The sequence below is a fragment of the Diabrotica virgifera genome, chromosome 2, assembly GCF_917563875.1.
Source record: "Diabrotica virgifera virgifera chromosome 2, PGI_DIABVI_V3a".
Taxonomy (NCBI): Eukaryota; Metazoa; Arthropoda; class Insecta; order Coleoptera; family Chrysomelidae; genus Diabrotica; species Diabrotica virgifera.
The window spans coordinates 133,668,238-133,688,476 of NC_065444.1; the positions used below are offsets into that span (position 1 = coordinate 133,668,238).

Below are 20,239 nucleotides of genomic sequence, written 5' to 3' on the forward strand. Positions count from 1 at the left end.
CATCCATAATATATATTGAGTCATAAATGTTTTTAACGCATTTTGAAAGATTTAAGTCTTTCTATCCAAGAAGTTTCAACATATGTGCCTACATTAATATTATAATAATTAATGCCTTTGTTAAATACGTTTGATATTCTTAGGCGATTTTTTACCGAATGTATAGGTTTTTTGAAGTGCCTACATTTACGAGTTATACTGAAATTTTTGTTACTTTTTGGGTAACTTCTCCAGAACTATATGGGAGTGGTAGATGGAGAAAACTTCTGCAGAATAAGGAAGACAAGAAGACGAAGTTTTTTGCTCGAAGTAATTCGAGTGAATAGTATCTTATACAGATATTTGAAGATTCTAAAAGGTATATGAGGGGTAGCTAATAAAAAATCTGTGAAGACGTACAGCTCATTTTGCTTTTTTTTTGCTTAATGAAAAGTTGGATCATAAAATTTAACAAGTGAAAAGAATGATATATTTTTGTACACACTTATGACAACTGAATGAATAGTAAAAGAAAAATTTTTGAAATGTGTAAAAAAAATTAATTTTTAGCTGAGCGTATTCGACTAACGAAATCATCGTCGGAGCTATGGTCAAATGTTTAAGAACTATCTACTACACACAACCAAACTTATAGGGAATTATCTGATATTTTTTATTATTTTAAGGGAATTAAAGCTAAATTTAACTTTCTTCCATTGCACCTCTCCGGATCCTAACTACAGGTTATAGAACCAAATCAACATACCTGCAAGCTATTAAAGTTGGTTTAATGAAAATTAAAGAATTTTTGTTTACCCATCATAATACCTAGAAGATGACACTTCCTCTTTTATATTTGTGAACAGATCTGGCACTTTCCGTTCTTGCTTGTCTTCCTCGCCCTGTAAGTACACGAATTCGTTAATCATCTGATTTTACATAATATTCTACTTTCGTTTGAAAATAGCACACTTTGCCAATTTCAAATGTACCAGTTTTGGTGTTGAAGACACCAATTTACGTGATCAGTCTTGTGCTACCTGGTTAACTCGGGATCCCGTAACTTTCTCCTGCTATATTAGGCCTGGATCCCGCGTACCAAAAAAAATTTATTAATAGCTTAACGGTGTCTAGTCGGACAAACTTTGATGGACGGGAACACTGAAACAGTTGTGGAACAGGTTAAAAATTTGGAACGCCAGACTACGAAATCGTCTCATGTATTTTGTCGAACAGAACTTCCAATTGATTTGTTACCCTTTCATTAATAAACCGGGAGATATTAACAGAAGTTCAACCACGATTTTCTAAGTCCTGCCCTTTGCAATACTGGAAGGTTAGAGAAGGTACTTACAATTTGTAAAAGAATCCACGGGTTTCCTGTGACATTTTCCAAAAAAATGTTGGCATGACGTCACCTAATGTTTAACTGCACTTGTTTCTTGGAAAATTCTGTATAAAATTTTCACTCTGGTTCCGTGATTTTCTAAGTCATAAAATAAATTTTGTTATAAAATAAATAATTTCAGTAGACATTATTCAAAATGGCAGGATGTTTAGTTACACCTTTTTACTATATATAGTTAAAAATTTGTAAGAAAATTCGTGGAAAATTACACGATTTTCTAAGTCATGCCATTTCGCACATATCTCAAGAAGGTTAATATAAATATACAGTAGACTCGCGATTATCCGAGTCTCGGTCATCCGAGCCCCTCGGTTAACCGAGGCAAAAGTAATAACAGGTGAGTTACAATTTTCAACCTTGACGCAACATCGCCGATTCAAAATCAAAAAAACGCATAAAGCTTATGCAAAATCAAAGATTTTTTAAACAGTAATATTGGTAAGGTAAATGTTTTTATCTTTTATAGACAGTACTGCATTAATTTTGTCATTAAAATATCCACAGTTATGATTATTTACGTGTTTTTCTATCAATATAACCAATCTCAGTGTTAACCGAGTTTTTCCGTATCCGAGGTAGTCACGGTCCCAATTACCTCGGATAATCGCGAGTCTACTGTATTTTTAAAGAGGCAGGATGGTTGTATAGTTAGGTCGTATAAAAAAATTAAATTGTGTGTCTGTAAAATTATTTCAGGGTGTTATACAAACATATTCATATCACCACAATTTTCTCAGTCATACCATGTCGAGTATGCTTAAAAAACACTAATCTAAAACCGTTTACAACTTGGCAGGATAACCGCAAAGATGAATAATACAAAAAATTAATTTGTATGTCATTAAAACAATCGTATCCTATTAAATATTATTTTCCTGAATAATGTCTCGGAATTTTTACACACTTTTCAAATCTAATAGCAAATTGTAACATCTTTATTTTAAGTGATTAGTTCATATTTTTATGTAAGTAAACGCGATAAAAGTAAGTAAACAATTTTTACAATTTATTGGTTATAGTAGGGAATTTACCTACCCATTATATTATACAGGGTGTCCAGAAGCTCTCATAACAAACGAAAACCGGAGATTCCTCAGATAATTTTAAGAAAATTTAACTCAATTCACCTAGTTCAAAAATGCTTCCGTGGAAAGCTAAAGCTCTTTAAAGATGGCGTCTTGTAATTCATCATCGTCATAATTCAACCCGGATCTATCCAATGCTGGATATAGGTCTCCCTTAGTCTTCTCCATGCATTTCTGTCATGTGCTGTCTGCATCAAGTTTCTGTCGATCTGTTTGATGTCATCAGACCATCTGGTTGGCGGACGACCTCTACTTCGATATGCTTCGTCCAGAAGAAGCATATAGAAGTCTTGTAATTAGTTTCTTTAAAATAGCTGCAGAACGCTTTTATTTGGAAAAACGAAAACTGGTACACTTATTTATCTTCCAGAGGTCAATTGTCAAATGTCAATTTGACAATTGTCCGGTCATAGGGGTCATAGGGGTCCGTTTTGGGTACGGAAACGGATATTTTATCGAATAACTTTTCTGTCTAACTTTTAAACATTTCTGACACTGGATTATTAAATTCTGGGATAGTTTTGTACTAAAAGGTACTTTTGCTTTAACTCAGAAGAATACGCAGTGTTCTAGAAAAATCGATTTGAAAAATTTTTCGTTTTTTGGTTTTTTGAGTTTAAAAGAATTTAGAAAAATTCTATTTAGGAAAACGAAAACTGCTACGTTTATTTCTCTTCCAGAGATGAATCGATTTTATCAATTGTGAATTTCTAGAACTGGTCATAGGCATCCGTCTTGGGTAGATCAACGGATATTTTATCTTATAACTTATTGGTCTTTAAATTTTTAGACATTTTTGAGAGTAGAGTATTAAATTATGAGGTATTCTAGTACTAAAAGTTACTCTTGCTTTAAGTCGGCAGAGACACCGTTTTTTTTTTTTATTTTTTAAAATTTTTTTCAAATTCAAATAAAAGGTGTACAATATAAAAATGGGTGGAAATTGCATTTTAGTGCATAACATGCATCCAAAAGTGCATAAACCTGTCAAAATCAGTGTATTAAGGGCAAAATTTTGTTATTTGGGAGGTTTATGGAGTTACGAATACGCAAGCAGAACCGACCTCCGAATCACCTAGTGCCCAGAGTTGCTGCTAAGGCACGTCATCTGGAGTTTCGTGGGATATCGGCAATAAATTAAAGAAAACAGATTATTCGAGGGTTTTTGGGATGGCCGAACACGAATATGACATTACAACCGACCCTCGGAGCACCTGGTGACCAGGGTGACTGATCTCGAATTTAGAGAGTTTTTGGAGGTCGATTCTGATGGCGTATTCATGTTCAGCAACCACAAAACTCCTCGAGTAATCTACTTGCATCACTTTAGTGTCTGAAAGCCTCGAAATTTAAGAATATGGCGTGTATATTAGTCACCCCGAGCACTAGGTAAATATCTGTTCTAATGTGACATTCTTGTTCAGAAACCCCAAAAACCACCTGAGTAATCTGTCTGTATCAATTTACTGCCAAAATTAATATACACATATGGTACAGAAAATGCTTAACAAATAAAAAGATACCATAAAATATCATTTTATTATAATACTAAAATACAGGGTGTCCCATTTACGAAAACTCAGAAAACACTCATTCCGAGTTTCAATCAACCCCGTATACTAAAATTAAACATTTTGGTATACTATTAATAACTGACAATAGTAGACTATATTAAAAATCGTTTAAAGATAAATTAATAGAAGTTTGGATATCAAATCACTAACAATATGTATAGGGTGTGAATGTTCCTACAAAATTAACAAAAAAACGTAATTATATTTTAAACTACCTCGTATAATATTGCAAAACACTATATTTTATTAAAGAGAACATCGAGTAGAATCCAAAAATGTAAAAATATACAAGGTATTCCATTTAAAAAAACATAAATTTGTGTCACCCTGTGAAAACGGGTAGCTCTGTATATTAGAAAATACTGTTAAATCATAGTCCTATCTGTGGCCCATGTTTTACCTAAATAACTTTTTTCGTATATCTTACGACAAACGAGTAATTGGACTTTGTCACACTAATGCCCCACCCTGTATACAAAATAACCATAAAGCCATCCTGCCTCTTTGTAAATAGACTTATATTAAGATTCTTGAAACATGTGCAAAATGGCATGACTCAGAAAATCGTTGACTTTTTGACGAATTTTCTTACAAATCTAGGACTCCTGCCGTCTTACAAGAACCGTTTAACCTTCCTGGCGAGTACCGAAAAGGTATTGATTGTATTTGAGTATTATAACTTTTTAAAGGCAGGACTAAGAAAATCACGGAATCAGGGTGAAAATTTTCCGCAGAATTTTCCAAGGGACAAGTATTATTAAACATTAGGAGACGTCATGCCAATATTTTTTTTGATCATTTTGAAATAAATATGTTTAGTTTATTTAGTTGGCAGGACCTAGAAAATCATGAAAATTTCATTATCTTCCTTACGTGTTTGTATACATATATACTCCGTTACCCCCTTTGCAACCCTCCTGCCCAAAAAATTTTCTTCATAAAATCGATAGTTTCCTGTCTATCTACGGATATGACAGGACTTAGAAATTCATCGCAAAACCCTATTTTTATTTTTTGGGAAAATCTAATTTTTACAGGAAAATGTCACAGGAAATTTGTGGATGTTTCCACAGATTGTAAGTACATCGTCTACCCTCCCAGTATTGCAAAAGGCAGGACTTAGAAAATCGTGGCTGAACTTCTGTATAATATCTCCCAGTCTATAAACTCTCATGCAAAAATCAGACTGCTGTTTATCACCTGTCATAATTCCTGTCATTTGACATATTCTACGTGTCGGATTTATTAAAATGTCCAATTGGTGATAAATAGCAGTTTGATTTTTGCATGAGAGTTTAATGAAAGGGTAACAAATCAATTGGAAGTCCTGTCCGACAAAATACATGGGACGTTTTCGTAGTCTGACGTTCCAAATTTTTAACCAGTTCCACAATTAAACCTTCCCCCGTTCCAGTGTTCCCATACATCAAAGTTTGTCCGACGAGACACCGATAAGCTATTAACAAATTTTCAGCTTGCTATTAATCAACTTTTTTTGGTACGCGGGATCCAGTCCTATATCCTTGGGCCTTGGGTACATCAACTTTTCTTAAAGCCCGCAGTTCACTCTCGCCGAAGTCGATCGAGGTTCAACAAGTACGAGAGTGTAGAATGCCACCTTGTGTAACCTTGCCTGACTTCGTTCTACTTCCGAAATCTGTCGGTCTGGTCAAAGGGATCTTTGTCGGTATCGCACCGCTCTTTGTCGGTATCGCACTTCGAACGAGTGTGTAGAGAGGGTACTTCGGACTTCGGTCAACTTTGGAGAAGTAACTTCGCCGAGAGTGTACAGCCCAGCTCGTTTAACTTTTCAACTAAAATACTTATACTTACAGTTTTCAACCGCTGCAGATTTCAAATATGTACATGGTGATTCCATATAAATTTGGTTATGTATACCCCATTTTTTGTATTAAAAAAATCGTTAGTAGTTTGTGAAAATTTGGTCGGAGGTACTCTTCGAGGAAGTTGCTTATGTACTAGTCAGCATTCATTCGAATATTCACCTCAATAAGACTCTACGCTAATGCCACCATCCAGCATAACAGAACCATACCTAAAATTGTGTACAAGATTACATTCTGCGAAACGTTCCCCAGACCTTATGTATACTCGACCACGTTTATCTGGCTTCCATAATTATGTATATCCTTATTTCATCTGCGAAAAGTCGTTGAACTCTGGCTTTGCATTTAAACCAACCTATTTAAGTCTTCTCGTCACTGTTTTACATTAATTTGTCTTGTGATCAGACATCAAGTTTTGAGTTTGGGAACTGTAAGTGCGCGATTTCGCAAAGATTGAAGTCTCAAATATTGGTCATATCTTGGCGTTATACATCTTTTTCGTCCATGACCAGGTCGCCATTTGTATTCTCCAGTCTCATTGTATCGTTTTACCATACGAGAAATAGACGATTGCTGGATACGCAGTTTCCGCGCAATATCTCCTTGTCTGTAACCCTCATTGGCTAAAGTAACAATTTTAACACACATTAACTGGCTTAAATATGACATACCATCAAGAAAACTGCAAAATCAAACAATAAAACTCTTTAATTATTACTTAACATACTCACTGACATTTTATTATCAGGGGGCAAAACAAGAATTATTTAAGTCGCCTAAGCACACTTTGCATCTTAGACAAGGAAAGAGAGAGGACGGGTAACACTCATTTTAATACAGGTTCAAAAAGTGAAGCCCGTTTTGAGTTTGTTTGCCACCAAAAACATGGCGGTCACATCAAATATAACAATGGGTTGCCAATGGTGGGTGTTCGTTGAGTGTTAAAATGTTATAAAAAATAAAGTAAATCCTCATCTAAAATTCGTAATAAAAACATATGTACGTATTGAAACATATGTACGTAATATGAGCAACTTAATAAAACATTTACCGTACAAAAATTTTTCATTTTAAATACTTTTCATTTTTTTCATTCTAAATACTCGATCCATAACAATACCCCAAAGATACGTCGCTGATCAAAATCTTTGGTGGTGGTTTGGCTTCACTTTTGGTCATAGGATTACTCGTCCTCTCTCTTTCCTTGTCTAAGCTTTGCATAATATGGAATGTTTGTTAGTTTGTGACATAAACTCTTTCTGTCTTGCCAGTCCCCTTTCTGTAGATTTCTTTTCTCCATTGCTTCGTCCACTTTATCTCTGCAGGATCTTCGGGATCTGTCTCTCTTCCTTCTTCCTATCGTGCTCCACTCTGTTATTATGTTTATCTAACGCTTTTGGTCTGCTCTTCTGATATGTCCGTACCAATCAGTTTTCTCATCATAAAACTGAGGTTATCTTCGTCTTGTGCGATCACTATTTGGTCGTCAGTAAAACTTAGGGTATATACAGGGTGAGTTTTTAGTGCGGGATCGGTCGATAATTCCATTACGGTATAGAATATCGAAAAAAGTTATTTAGAAAAAATGTAGGCAATGATATTCTCCACGCTTGGAAAATATGTCCATTTTTACAGGGTGATCAATAACAGCGTGGTATATCAAATATATAATTTTTTAAATGGGACACCCTATATATTTTTTCATATTTGTATTCTCCTCATAATTCTTGTTCATATAATATAGGGTTTTGTATTACTATACAGAGTATTTAACAAGTTATGACCATTTTTATTTCGAAATCCCTATGAGATTAACACCCTGTATATAAAGAATTAATTCATAGACAATAATTTGTTTCCTGTAGTAAGATAAACAATATACTGTAGTTTCTAAATTAAGTCCAATTGAAATCATTGACGAATGTTTGTATACAGGGTGAACTACAAAACCAGATTACGATTTTCTCTATTGTTTTAAATGGATCTCCCTCTATTTTATTTTTCAAAAATATTGTATTTATTATACTCTTTCATTTTTATATAGCATTCCCTATATCTAAACTTATTACTTTCGGAGATATTTTTAGTTTCCTTCAACTTTCGGGAATACATTCAATTTTTCTAGTAGAAATAAGTTGGTATTGAATGATAATTAAACAAAATTATTTTTATTCAATAAATAACTAACACAAAATATAAACCATAGCAATATGCAATGAATGTATCAATAAATGTGATATTAAGGAATTATCATATTTCCCTAATATACAAGAATCATACAATTCCTACAAAAAAAATATACTTAGGTATGTTGTGTATAATAAAATTACAAGATTATTTTTATTTAATAGACAACTCACACAAAACATAAATCAAAACAATATACAACTAATTTAATAGTTTTTAGATTATTATATCAACAGTATTCTAAGCCAAGAAGTTTTTAGTAACACATTCCTAATTGCAGATTGTGACCCGCAGTTATTAATAATATAATTTTCATATTAAATTTCATTAATATGCATCAAGAAATCCCTACTTTGTTAACACTCAAACTAGGTGATCTATAAATGTTTAAGGTGATATTGTTAGAGATTATGTGATTGGTCCACATTTTTTGACGGTTGAGGTTTTTATACGACGGTGCTCCAGTCCTTCCAAAATTGATTTTTTTCAAGTGGGGCTATATAAAAAACCTTGTATACCAGAAGCATCCAACAACGCTTGATGTTATGAAAAATAGAATAAAAGAAGCTTTTAATAATATTAAGTTACAAAAATGTTAGAAATGTGGCTCGGTCATTTGAATATCGGTTACAAAATTGCATAGACTTTGAAACTGGTCATTTTCAACATTTACTTTAGAGTTATATCCTTAACATCACATTAATTGGTACACTCATTAAATTTTGTTATGGTTTATTATTTTTTTGTTAGTTATTTATTGAATGGAAATATTTGTTATATTAAATTTGTTATATCATTACATAATCATAATACTTATTTGTTAAGTTATTTATATTTATAAGAATTGAATGTATCCCCGGCAAATGAAGAAAACTAAAAATATCTCAGAAACTAATAAGTTTAGGTATAGGAGATGTTATATAAAAATGAAAGAGTATCATAAATACAATATTTCAAAAAAAATAAAATATAGGGTGATCTATTAAAAAAAATGAAAAAATCGTAATTTTGTTTTGTAGTTTAAAAGTGCTTATAAAAATGAATGTTCTACTAAAAAATTCTTGGCTTAGAATGCTGTTGATATACCAATCTAAAAACTGTTACCTACATCAGTTGTATATTGTTTTGATTTATGTTTCATGTAAGTTATTTATTGAATAAAAATAATCTTGTTATATTATTATATACAATACAAAGTTTTTTTGTAGGAATTTTAAGATTCTTGTATATTAGGGAAATATGATAATTTCTTAATATCACATTTATTGGTATATTCACTGCATATTGCTATGGTTTATATTTTGTGTTAGTTATTTATCTAATAAAAATAATTTTGTTTAATTATCACTTAATACTAACTTATTTCTACTAGAAAAATTTAATGTATTCCCGAAATTTGAAGAAAACTAAAAATATCTCGAAAAGTAATCAGTTTAGATATAGGGAATGCTATATAAAAATGAAAGAGTATATTAAATACAATAATGTTAAAAAATAAAATATAGGGTGATCAATTTAAAAAAATAGAGAAAATCGTAATTTGGTTTTGTAGTTCACCCTGTATACAAATATTCGTCAATGATGTGAATTGGACTTAATTTAAAAACTACAGTATATTTTTTATCTTATTACATAAAACAAATTATTGTCTACGAATTACTTCTTTATATACAGGGTGTTAATCTCATAGTGATTTCGAAATAAAAATGGTCATAACTTGTTAAATACTCTGTATAGTAATGCAAAACCATATATTATATGAACAAGAATTATGAGGGGAATATAAATATGAAAAAATATATAGGGTGTCCCATTTAAAAAATTATATGTTTGATATACCACGCTGTTATTGCTCACCCTGTAGAAATGGACATATTTTCCAAGCGTGGAGAATATCATTGCCTACATTTTTTTTAAATAACTTTTCTCGATATTTTATACCATAATGGAGTTATCGACCGATCCCGCACTAAAAACTCACCCTGTAGATATTCGCTCCTTACTTGTATAGCCACTCCTTCGCACTTTCTTTTTCCTGGTTTCAAGGGCCTTCTGCTTTTTTGTTGTTTTACCTGAGCTAAGGTTAATTCGATTTCATCATGTGTATAGATTTTTATTCCGTCTCTTTCTGATTCTTTGAATTGGGGGCGGTTTTTGGTTAGCAATGTTTTATAGTATTCTTGCCATTCGTTTTCTTTGATCTGACCGATCTTGATTTTCTCTATCTTATTTATTTGGAGCGACTTTAAGATATGCCATGACTCGGAATTTCTCGTTCCTCCTATGTGTTGTTCTATCTCTGTGCATGTTTTTTTCATCTTTAATGTTTTTAATTTGCTACTTTTCTTTTTACTTCTTTATTTTTCCCTTGTATAGTTTGAAATCTTCATAGTTTTTTGTGTTCAGGTATTTTATTTGGCGTTCTTTCTCCTCTTTTATGCATCTCAGTGTGTCTTTGTTTAATTTTGTATTTTGGTAGGTGTATTTTTGGTCTTCTTCTCCCAGAACTGCGAAGACTGTTTTCTTTATGCAGTTTTTTATGTCTTCGTACATTTGTTTTAATGATTCATACCTAAACTCTTCTAGCTTTTGGCCCAATCTTCGTTTATACAGGGTGTTTCATTAATAATTGTCCATATAGTAACTGGAGAAACCTTACCACAAAATACGAAGATTTAACCTAAAACTCTTAAATAAAATGTGGTTCCTTACTGAGTTTACAGGGTATTTTATTTAAAAATTTAAAAACTACTTTTCTCAGCCTTTTTAAAACTATTCGACGTATCCTTTTCATACTTGGCAGGAAGTACTGTACAAACTACTGAATTATGTTAAACCAACGTTTCTGGCCATTACCAGAGGCGTACGACGGGGAAAAGTGAATGGTTGACCCTTTCCAAATTCTACGCCACTGGCGGAATTGCTATTTTAGTTCAATTATTGGATTGTCCAATACTTTCTATGAAAATAATATACTCTTCATTCGTAATGATAAAGTCGTTAGTTTTCGAGATCTTTGAAGTTAAAAATGAAACGACACGGTTATTTTGATTAATGTATTGTGTCGCTTCATTTTTAATTTCAAATATCTCGAAAACTAATAATTTTATCGTACCGAATGAAGAGTATATTATTTACATAAAAAGTACTGGAAAATCAAAAAATTACACTAAAATAGCAATTTCGTCAGTGGCGTAGAATTTGGGAAGGGTCAACCAGCCACTATCCCCTGTCGTACGCCTCTGGTAGTAGCTAGACACGTTTATTTATCTTAATTTAGTAGGGTGTACAGTACCTACACTTTCTGCCAAGTATCATAAGGTTACGCCAAATAGTTTTAAAGTATTGTGTACAAATAATTTTTAAATTTTAATCATATGAATCATATTATCATAAATTAATCAAAATAACTGTGCCGTTTCATATTTAACTTCAAATATCTCGAAAACTAATGACTTTATCGTTACCAATGAAGAGTATATTATTTACGTAGAAAGTATTGAAGAATCTAAAAACGGCACTAAAATAGTAATTCCTGCAGTGGCGTAGAATTTTAGAAGGGTCAACCATTCACTATCCCCTGTCGTACGCCTCTGGTAGTAGCTAGAAACGTGTGTTTATCATAATTTAGTAGGGTGTATAGTAGTCGCACTTTCTGCCAAGTATGAAAAGGATATGTCCAATAGTTTTACGTAACGCAGGTTGGGGGGGGGGGGGGTAAAAAATCTTCAAAAATTGCGTTATGCAATAGTTAAACGCCCATTAGAGTGCGTAACGTAGGGGGGAAGGGGGGTCAAAAATCAAAAATCGCGTTACGTAATACTTGAACGCTCCCTAACTCAGTAAGGGGCCACATTTTATTTAAGTGTTTTAGGTTAAATCTTCGTATTTTGTGCTAAGGTTTCTCCAGTTACTATATGGACAATTATTAATGAAACACCCTGTATAGGTCTTTTATGGAGTCTTCTTCTAATAGGTTTATTTTTAATTTCTTTTCTTTTATTGAGCACACATTGACAGGAAGGTGTTGCCGGAGTTATAGATTCGCCAGTATATTCCAAGGTCGGTTTCTGTTGGGTCCATATAAAGGGGAATTCCATCCAAGCTATTACTAGTTTGTAATCTGTGCATCAGTTTGCGCCTTGTTTTATTTTCACATTCTTTATTTTTATCGAGCTTGGTTTACTATAATAATTATTTCTTGATTCTTCTTTCTTTTTTCGATTTCTTCTTGTAGTTGTTTTATCTCTTTAATTGAGCTGTCTTCTGTTGGATCGCATACTGCTAGTCGTTAATTTTTAAGTTAATTTTAACAATTCTTTCATTTATTGGTTCCCAGTTTTCGATGACGTGTTCCCACTTCTTTTTCAGTATGATTGCAGTTCCTGCTTTTGCCCCCTCTTTCTTATTTTCTGCATTTTTTATCTGTAATAAATTGTATACGTAAAACTTTCCAGCATAATTTATTCAGCAATAAAAAAAAATTCATTTTAAAGATAAAAAAATAAAGATCTTTTTGTGGTTTATTTCATCTTATTGGCTGAATTGGCGTTGACTTAATACAGAACAACCTACTTTACATACCAACTATGTATTTAAATTAGTAAGCATGCTGACATTTATATAGCTTCAGACAAGTGCTTGTTTCTTAATTAGGTAATTAAACGACACATGTGTATTATAAAAATCATTACGTACTAAATTCCTAAAACAGTTAGATCCCGTCTACATGACAAGCGCTTAACGCGCATTTTAATAACGCGCGATTATAACTATATCGGTAGGTACAAACATTTTACATACATTTTATTAAGACCGTTCATATGCGTTTAACGCGCTTATCATGTGAATGGGGTCTTACGTTTCTAGTTAGTTTGGTTGTTTTATTTTTATCAATAAATCCAGTCCCGGCGCTAGGCTAGGGTATAAGGTCTGCAAAACTAACATATTATGCTCTCTTCGGTTTTTAAAATTAGTATATCACCAGCAGAAAATATATAGGTTTGTTTACTATGTACATGAACATAGTTTCAAAAGTTATGCATCACCCAAAATTATGCTCATTTTCATAGTTGATTTTTTCATGAACAGATTAACGGATTACGCTAATTTTTTTTTATTATTTTAGATTTTTTTTTGGTATTTACACAGTTGGGTAAAGGTTTACTCAAACTTCTTTTTTGAACTTATACCGGGTGGAAGAAAAGAAAAGTTTTTCTCATGTTAAGTTTGAAACATTCTGTAGGGAGGACCAGGGACAAGTGTGAGTATGCATCGAAATAGTATTGTAGTCTTATGTTTTGTAAACATTTTATTTTTTGAATGTCTCTGATACCTTTAGAAATAAAGAAAATAGTCGGTTTTGTAGTTTAACATGTGTTTGAACTGAAATAAAAGTTTGAGACACCCTGTAGGAAGGAATAGGTACAAAGGTGGGTACACATCTAAATCATGTTGGAGTCTCATATTCGGTGAACATTTTTTTTAGTATCTATAATATCTTCCACAATAAAGAAACTAGACGGTTTTATTCTTTAATATGTTAATTATTATTATTCTTTAACTGACGACATGCGATACATGAGGAGGACATGTATACACTAGGATGAAATTATTTCCTATATATACTGCGAAAGGAAAAAGTTCAAAGAAATAAAATCTGCGCAATGTACCTCTCGCTATTTAAAGACCCTCTACGTAGACACCAAATCCGTTTTACTGGTTTTACTAACAAGGAAATTCCGCCACCCCAAAACAGAGACTCCATTAAACAATCTCGTCTCTCGTCTAAATAACTCTTAGGCAAGCCGCACACCAACGAAACATGAAACGAAAAACATGAAACATAAAACGTAAAATACGTTTCATGAAAATTAAACACGGCTAAACAAATCTTGAAGTCCGCCTACCAATGAAACGAGTGTGAATAAAACCGTCTATTTTCTGTATCTCTAAAGACATCAGGGACAATAAAAAAACAAAAGTTTCACAAAACATAAGACTATATACGATTTCGATGTATACCCACACTTATACCTTGTTCTCCCTACAGTTTATCGTAAACGTAACATCAGAAAGACATATCTTTTCTTCCACCTGGTATGTTCAAAAAAGAAGTTTGAGTAAACCTTTAGCGGAATCCGTTAATCTGTCTACGAAAAAATCAAGTACGAAAATGTGCAAAATTTTAGGTGATGCATAACTTTTGAAACTATGTGTACCTATTAACAGAAACACTCGTCAAATACCTGACGATTGTGATGTCCTGAGAAAAAAGCATTTCGCTGGACTATATTTATACAATCTATGTATTGATTGTAATTAAAAACATCTAAAAAACATGTAGAACTGATATAATAACACAAATTATCAATTTTGCATATTTTAGAAGAAATGCCTAATGTCTAAGAGCTAGTGAACCCTCGGACTAACGCAGGCCCGTTTTTAGGGTCTTTGGCGCTATGGGCACCATTTTGACAAGCGCCCCCCCCCCTCCCAACCACCAAATATACGCCAACACAACCCGGCCACTAGCGCCATATTTCGAAATAGATTTCCGCTTTTTCTTGTACTTTTTTTCTTATTTGCCAGTTTTGGTTCGGGGGGGATCTAACCCCTATTCTCTTTACAAATAGAGAATATTCCATTATCCACCACCTATGGACCCGCCGTGTCCCGGACTGGCAACCGGCAACCGTAAAACAAAACAAAACCGTTATTGACGCTTAAACAATAACAGATTAGCATAATAATCAATAGGTTTTGTTACTACGGTATCACGGACCACCCTCCCACCCTTATTATTATAATTGTAATTATTATTCTACTATATACACTGTACTCTGCCTTTATAACATTACATCTTGATATACTAGTTCAATATTAATAATAACATCACACTTTCATGTTATATTATCTTTGTTGTAAGTTCATCAGTTCATCGGTTTCTATTTACATTGGTTTCTTCCGCATTTTCAAGTTTGAAAATGTGGAAATCTGTTTATCACAGTCAAGTTTCAAGGTTATGTCACTTTGAGTGCACAGTAACATCAAGCTGTTTAGCTTTTCATCTGCAATTGTACTTCTATTTTCTGACTTGATTTTCTTCAAGGCCGAAAAACTCCTCTCTGCCGAACAGTTTGTAACTGGCAGAGTCAAATACACCCTAATGGCTACTTCCAAATTCGGAAATGTGCTTGTTAAACTATTTTCTTTGATGTATGAGTAGCAGTCTCTTATTCTCTTCAGTTTCTCAGCCTTCATGTACATTTGAAAGTGATGACACTCTTGTACGAAGTCATTTTCGCAAATGTCATTGGAGTAGTACTGAGCAACCTTTTTAGCTTGTTCCACTAGATCTTCATACTTCTTCTCGTGAAGTTGACTGAATATTTCAAATCTTTTACTTAGATTTTCGTAACTATTTTTCCGGCTACTGAGCTGCACTACTAGATGGTCGAAAATGGGTTTGAAAACTCCAGTTCTATATCTTGTTCTAGGATCCATTTTCTCAAACTGTTCATCCCTTTGTTCATCAAAAAACATGGTACGTTTTCTTGCTCTGTCATAAGGAGGGGTACTTAAATTAGCCATTTTCAAAGCTTCAGCTTCAAAGTCATCAAATTTTTCACTTTTCTCGTTACTTACTTACTTTCCGTGTCCGGAACACCAACAACTTTAAATTCTGTATTTCCAATGGTTGGCCACATAGATGGCCCTGTCATTTGCTATAATTAAGTCTTGTTCTGTGCAGGTCTCTCTCATCTCTGTGCATGATAGTAGATGCCGGCTGGTCTGAACCGCGCCACAGTCGCAGGTATCGTCCTCCTGGTATCCCCATTTTTTCAGGTTACTAGCACAACGTGAAACGCCGGTTCTTAGTCTGTTTAGCGCTTTCCAAGTCGGATACGGTAAATTGTGTCCAGCAGCCATTTCCTCCGAGGGAGGAAAATGTGTCGCAGTAGTTGACGCTTGCCATAGGTGTATTCGGCGCGTCTCTGGCGCTTCGGGGATGGATCTTGATGTTTTCAGGAAGCTTTTCCGAGATCTTAGTCTGCTTGGCTGAGTTTGGTGGTCATATAAGGGGTGTCTTCGGTCCGTCTCCTGCTTTTTCCGTTCTACCTCTGACGTGACCTTTCTCCTGATTGGTGGTGGAGCAATTCCAGCAATGGGGTATACCTCTTCGATAGGTGTCGGTTTCAGGCAACCCGATATTATACGGACCGTTTCATTTAGAGCCACGTCGACGTTCTTTGCGTGAGCAGAGTTTGCCCATACTGGTGCTCCAAACTCCGCGGCCGAAAAACATAATGCCAAGGCAGAAGTGCGGAGAGTGTGTGGTTGTGCTCCCCATTTTGTATTAGTTAGCTTGCGGATGATATTATTTCTGGCACTTACTTTCTTCTTAACATCTTGACAGTGGTATCGGTAAGACAGAGTTCTATCCAGACGGACGCCAAGGTATTTTGGCGTCTTGTTGTGTTCCAGCATCTGACCACGCCATTTCACCTCCAGCGACCTTCGGGCATGCTTGTTTCTCAGGTGGAAAGCACATACCTGGGTTTTTGTGGGATTGGGTTTCAGATGGTTTTTATCATAGTATAGAGCTAAGTCTCCCAGGGCATCTGTCAGCTTCACTTCGACTTCATTGAAGGTTCTTCCCTGAGCTGCCACCGCTGTATCATCAGCGTAAATAAATTGCCTTGTTTGTTGGTGTATGGGTTGGTCGTTGGTGTATATGTTGTATAGAAACGGCGCGAGGACACTTCCCTGTGGTAGCCCATTTTTTTGGTCCCTCCACCGACTGTTCTTGGACTGGAGCGTTACGTAGAAGCGTCTATTCTGGAGGAGACATTTCACTAACCTTGTTAGTCGGAAGTCCTTTGTAGTTTCGTAGAGTTTTGCGAGTAGCCGTTGATGGTTAACTGTATCATAGGCGGCAGTTAGGTCTATGAACGCTACTCCTGTTATTTCCTTCCGTTCAAAACCATCTTCAATATGTTGGGTGAGATTAAGAATTTGACTGCAGCAGCACTTTCCGGGTCTGAATCCTGCTTGTTCTGGAATAATTTTAGTCTCCACATATTCTGCGATCCGGTTCAGTATCATTCTTTCAAAGGCCTTGAAAAGGTGGCACAAGAGAGATACAGGTCTAAAACTCTTTGTATCCGCCGGATCCTTCCCTGGTTTTAAGAGGGCTACCACTCTAGCTTTTCTCCAGATTTTGGGGATTTGTAATGTACGGATGCAGCAATTCATCATTTTTACGAGCCACTCTACGGTTTTTAGTCCAAAGTTCTTTATTTGCTCTGTTCGTATGTCGTCCAGGCCAGCCGCTTTATTATCTTTCATTTGATGGATCGCGCCTCTCATCTCCTCTAGACAAAAAGAGGTACCTAGAACATCTCTTTCTTCGTCGATATTCCGTTGAGCTCTCACCTTGTTCTTTCTTGATGTCGTCTTACCGTTCATTAGAAGATGATGGGCTATCTGATCGGGTGTGACTTCTGTCATGTTGACTGCCGGAGCAGCGGGATCGTTGCCAAGATTCCGAATCAGCTTCCAGGCACGTCTGCTGTTTTGTTTCATGTCCAGACTCGTGACCAGCTTGCACCACCTTTCCGTTCTGTTGGCGGATATCGCATGTAACATTTCCTCCCCAGCCTGTATTGTCGCTTCCGAGAAAGGGTCTTCTTCATATAGCTGTTCGTATCTTTTAAGTAGGGGTTTAGATTCTTCATTGAGCCCCGCTATGTACTCAGTTCGACAACCTCTAGGGATAAATTTCCGTGATACTTGCTTTACGATTTCTACAAATTTATCGTATGAATCAGGGCAAGGTTCTAGCTGGGAAACTTCTTGATCCAATGTTTCAGAGAATTTTTCCCATTTTGCTTTAGTAAAGTTGAACCTTCTCTTGAAAGGAACAATTTCATATCTGATTGCCGCGTTGGAAAGACAAATTATTGGTCTGTGCTGTGTCTTTGGGAGAGCGCTTCCAACGATTTTTGTCACCTGGTCTCCAATTCTGTCGCTGACAAATATATTGTCTGGGTTGTAACCTCTGCGCCATCTTCCGCTGTTGAACGACGCAGGCTGCTTTGGATCGTGAATAAGTTTTAGGTTCATGCTTTCAGCCCATTTTTCTAGTTCTTCGCCATTGGAATCTGTTTCGTTGTAACCCCACGCGACACTGTGACAGTTGAAGTCACCCAGTACGAATTTGATTTGCTGTGATTGAAAGTTATTCGGTTCCTCAAAAGCAAAGTCAGCGTTTGGTGGTTTGTACATTGACGTTACTGTACAGGAGTTTATCTCCACTGTGAGGATCTCGATGTCATTTTGATCTGTTAGAGATGTGGATGCTACGTCGATATCTGGTCTGACGAAGACTGCGCTACCATATTGGTCGTGTGGTCTCTCCAGTATGAGCTTCATACCCCGAATCCTTGGTCTGCGGCTTGCAGTACCTCTATGGGTTTCTTGAACCAGTAGAACATCGACACCATGTTCTCTGCACATATTAGACAATAGGTCTTCTTTATCTGCTGATAGTCCTTCAATATTAATTGAGGTCGTCATCAAAAATCACTTTTCTCGTTTAAGAACAACGATAAAGACTCAAGCTCTTTTGTAGCACCAAGTAGGTCTAATTCTTCTGTTTGCAACGTTTTGCTAACTTTGTCCACTCTTTGCAAGATATCATTCCAAATTACAATTAAAAGAACTGTTTGGAAATTCTCCAAGGTTTTAACAAACCCTTCTGCTGTCAGCCGTGTGTCTGGTGTTTGTGTTTTATCCTTAATCAAATCTTCAAGGGCAGCTTTGATTTCTTTATGGCTGGTAACCAAAGCAAGTAGTGCGTCGGACCTGGCTGACCACCTAGTGTCACGCCTTTTCGGCCGCATAGCTGCCTACAAGATTAAGGGAATGTGCGACGCACGGAACATAATCTGCAAGGTGGTTTATTCGTTTAATCCTTGACTGTAATCCACTGTAAGGGCCCGACATGTTTGATGCATTGTCATAACTTTGGCCACGACAATTTCGAATGTCCAGTTTCAGATCTTGAAGAGACAAAAGGATTGCCTCTTCAAGACCTTCAGACTTGTGCGATATACGTGGCAAGAGTTTTACAAGCCGCTCTGTGGCACAAGCATCTTTTAGGGACACATACCGTAAAACTACCGCCAGCTGGTCACTATGTGACGCATCAGGTGTCGAATCAACAACCAGGGCAAAATATCGTGCTTGATTAATCTCATCAATTATTGTACGAAGCACCTCGTTGCTCATGACGGTAATAAATTCATTGCATACGTCTGATGACAAGTATGATACATTTCCTTTACCCTTATTGCCGTATTTAGTGAAATGTTGTGCTAAGAATGGATCAAACTCACTAATTAGCTCAAGGCATCCTAAATAAAGGCCATTGGAAGTTGAACCTAATTCTTGATTGTCACCTCGAAACGGAAGTCCTCTAGATGCCAAAAATTTTACAACTGTCACTATTCTAGTTAGAACGTCTCTCCCATACTTCACCTCTTGTTGATGCTGTGAAGAGACCAAGGACTCTACGGAAAGAGACTTTTTTCTTGAAATTAATTTAAGGACATTAATCCTGTGGTCATTTGATTGTTCGTGTGACTTGGCTAAAGTTAATGAATGTTTCCAGTCACAGAAACCTTCACAAAAAGAAGTTCTTTTATTTTCTGGTTGAAAGAGAAGACATGGAATGCAAAATACACAACCAGTGGATTTTGAATACAAAAGCCAATCTCTTCTAAAACGTTCTCCGTTCGGGATTTCGCCTGAAAACAAATTTACTGAAAGCTTACGGTTTTTTTTAACATCATTTTTATAGTACCGTTCTGACTTTGAAAAATCTGCTTGCAAATCTTGCTTGACATTTGAATTGATTATTTGAAGAACTTGTTCATCGTTTTTTCCCAAGTGGCCGGATCATCTAGTGTAAAATCAAAACTATTTCTAGAATATGGGTTTAGTGGTTCTACGGTAACCTGCTTAGGCCTACTAGGCGAATGATGTGTACGAGATGTGGTGGATGGTAAGGATAGTTCAGAAGCTGAACAAAAATTCTGATCATTTGAAGCTGGATTTATGTTATCTGGTATGAATTCAGCGCCACTAGGTTTC

General features: G+C 35.2%; 1 protein-coding gene across 6 annotated transcripts in view; it reads left to right on the forward strand.

Annotated features, from left to right (window-relative positions):
- LOC114336460 (diacylglycerol kinase theta) overlaps positions 1 to 20,239 on the forward strand; it is a 338,858-nt gene that overhangs the window by 828 nt on the left and 317,791 nt on the right. The gene's annotated exons all lie outside the window — the stretch shown is intronic.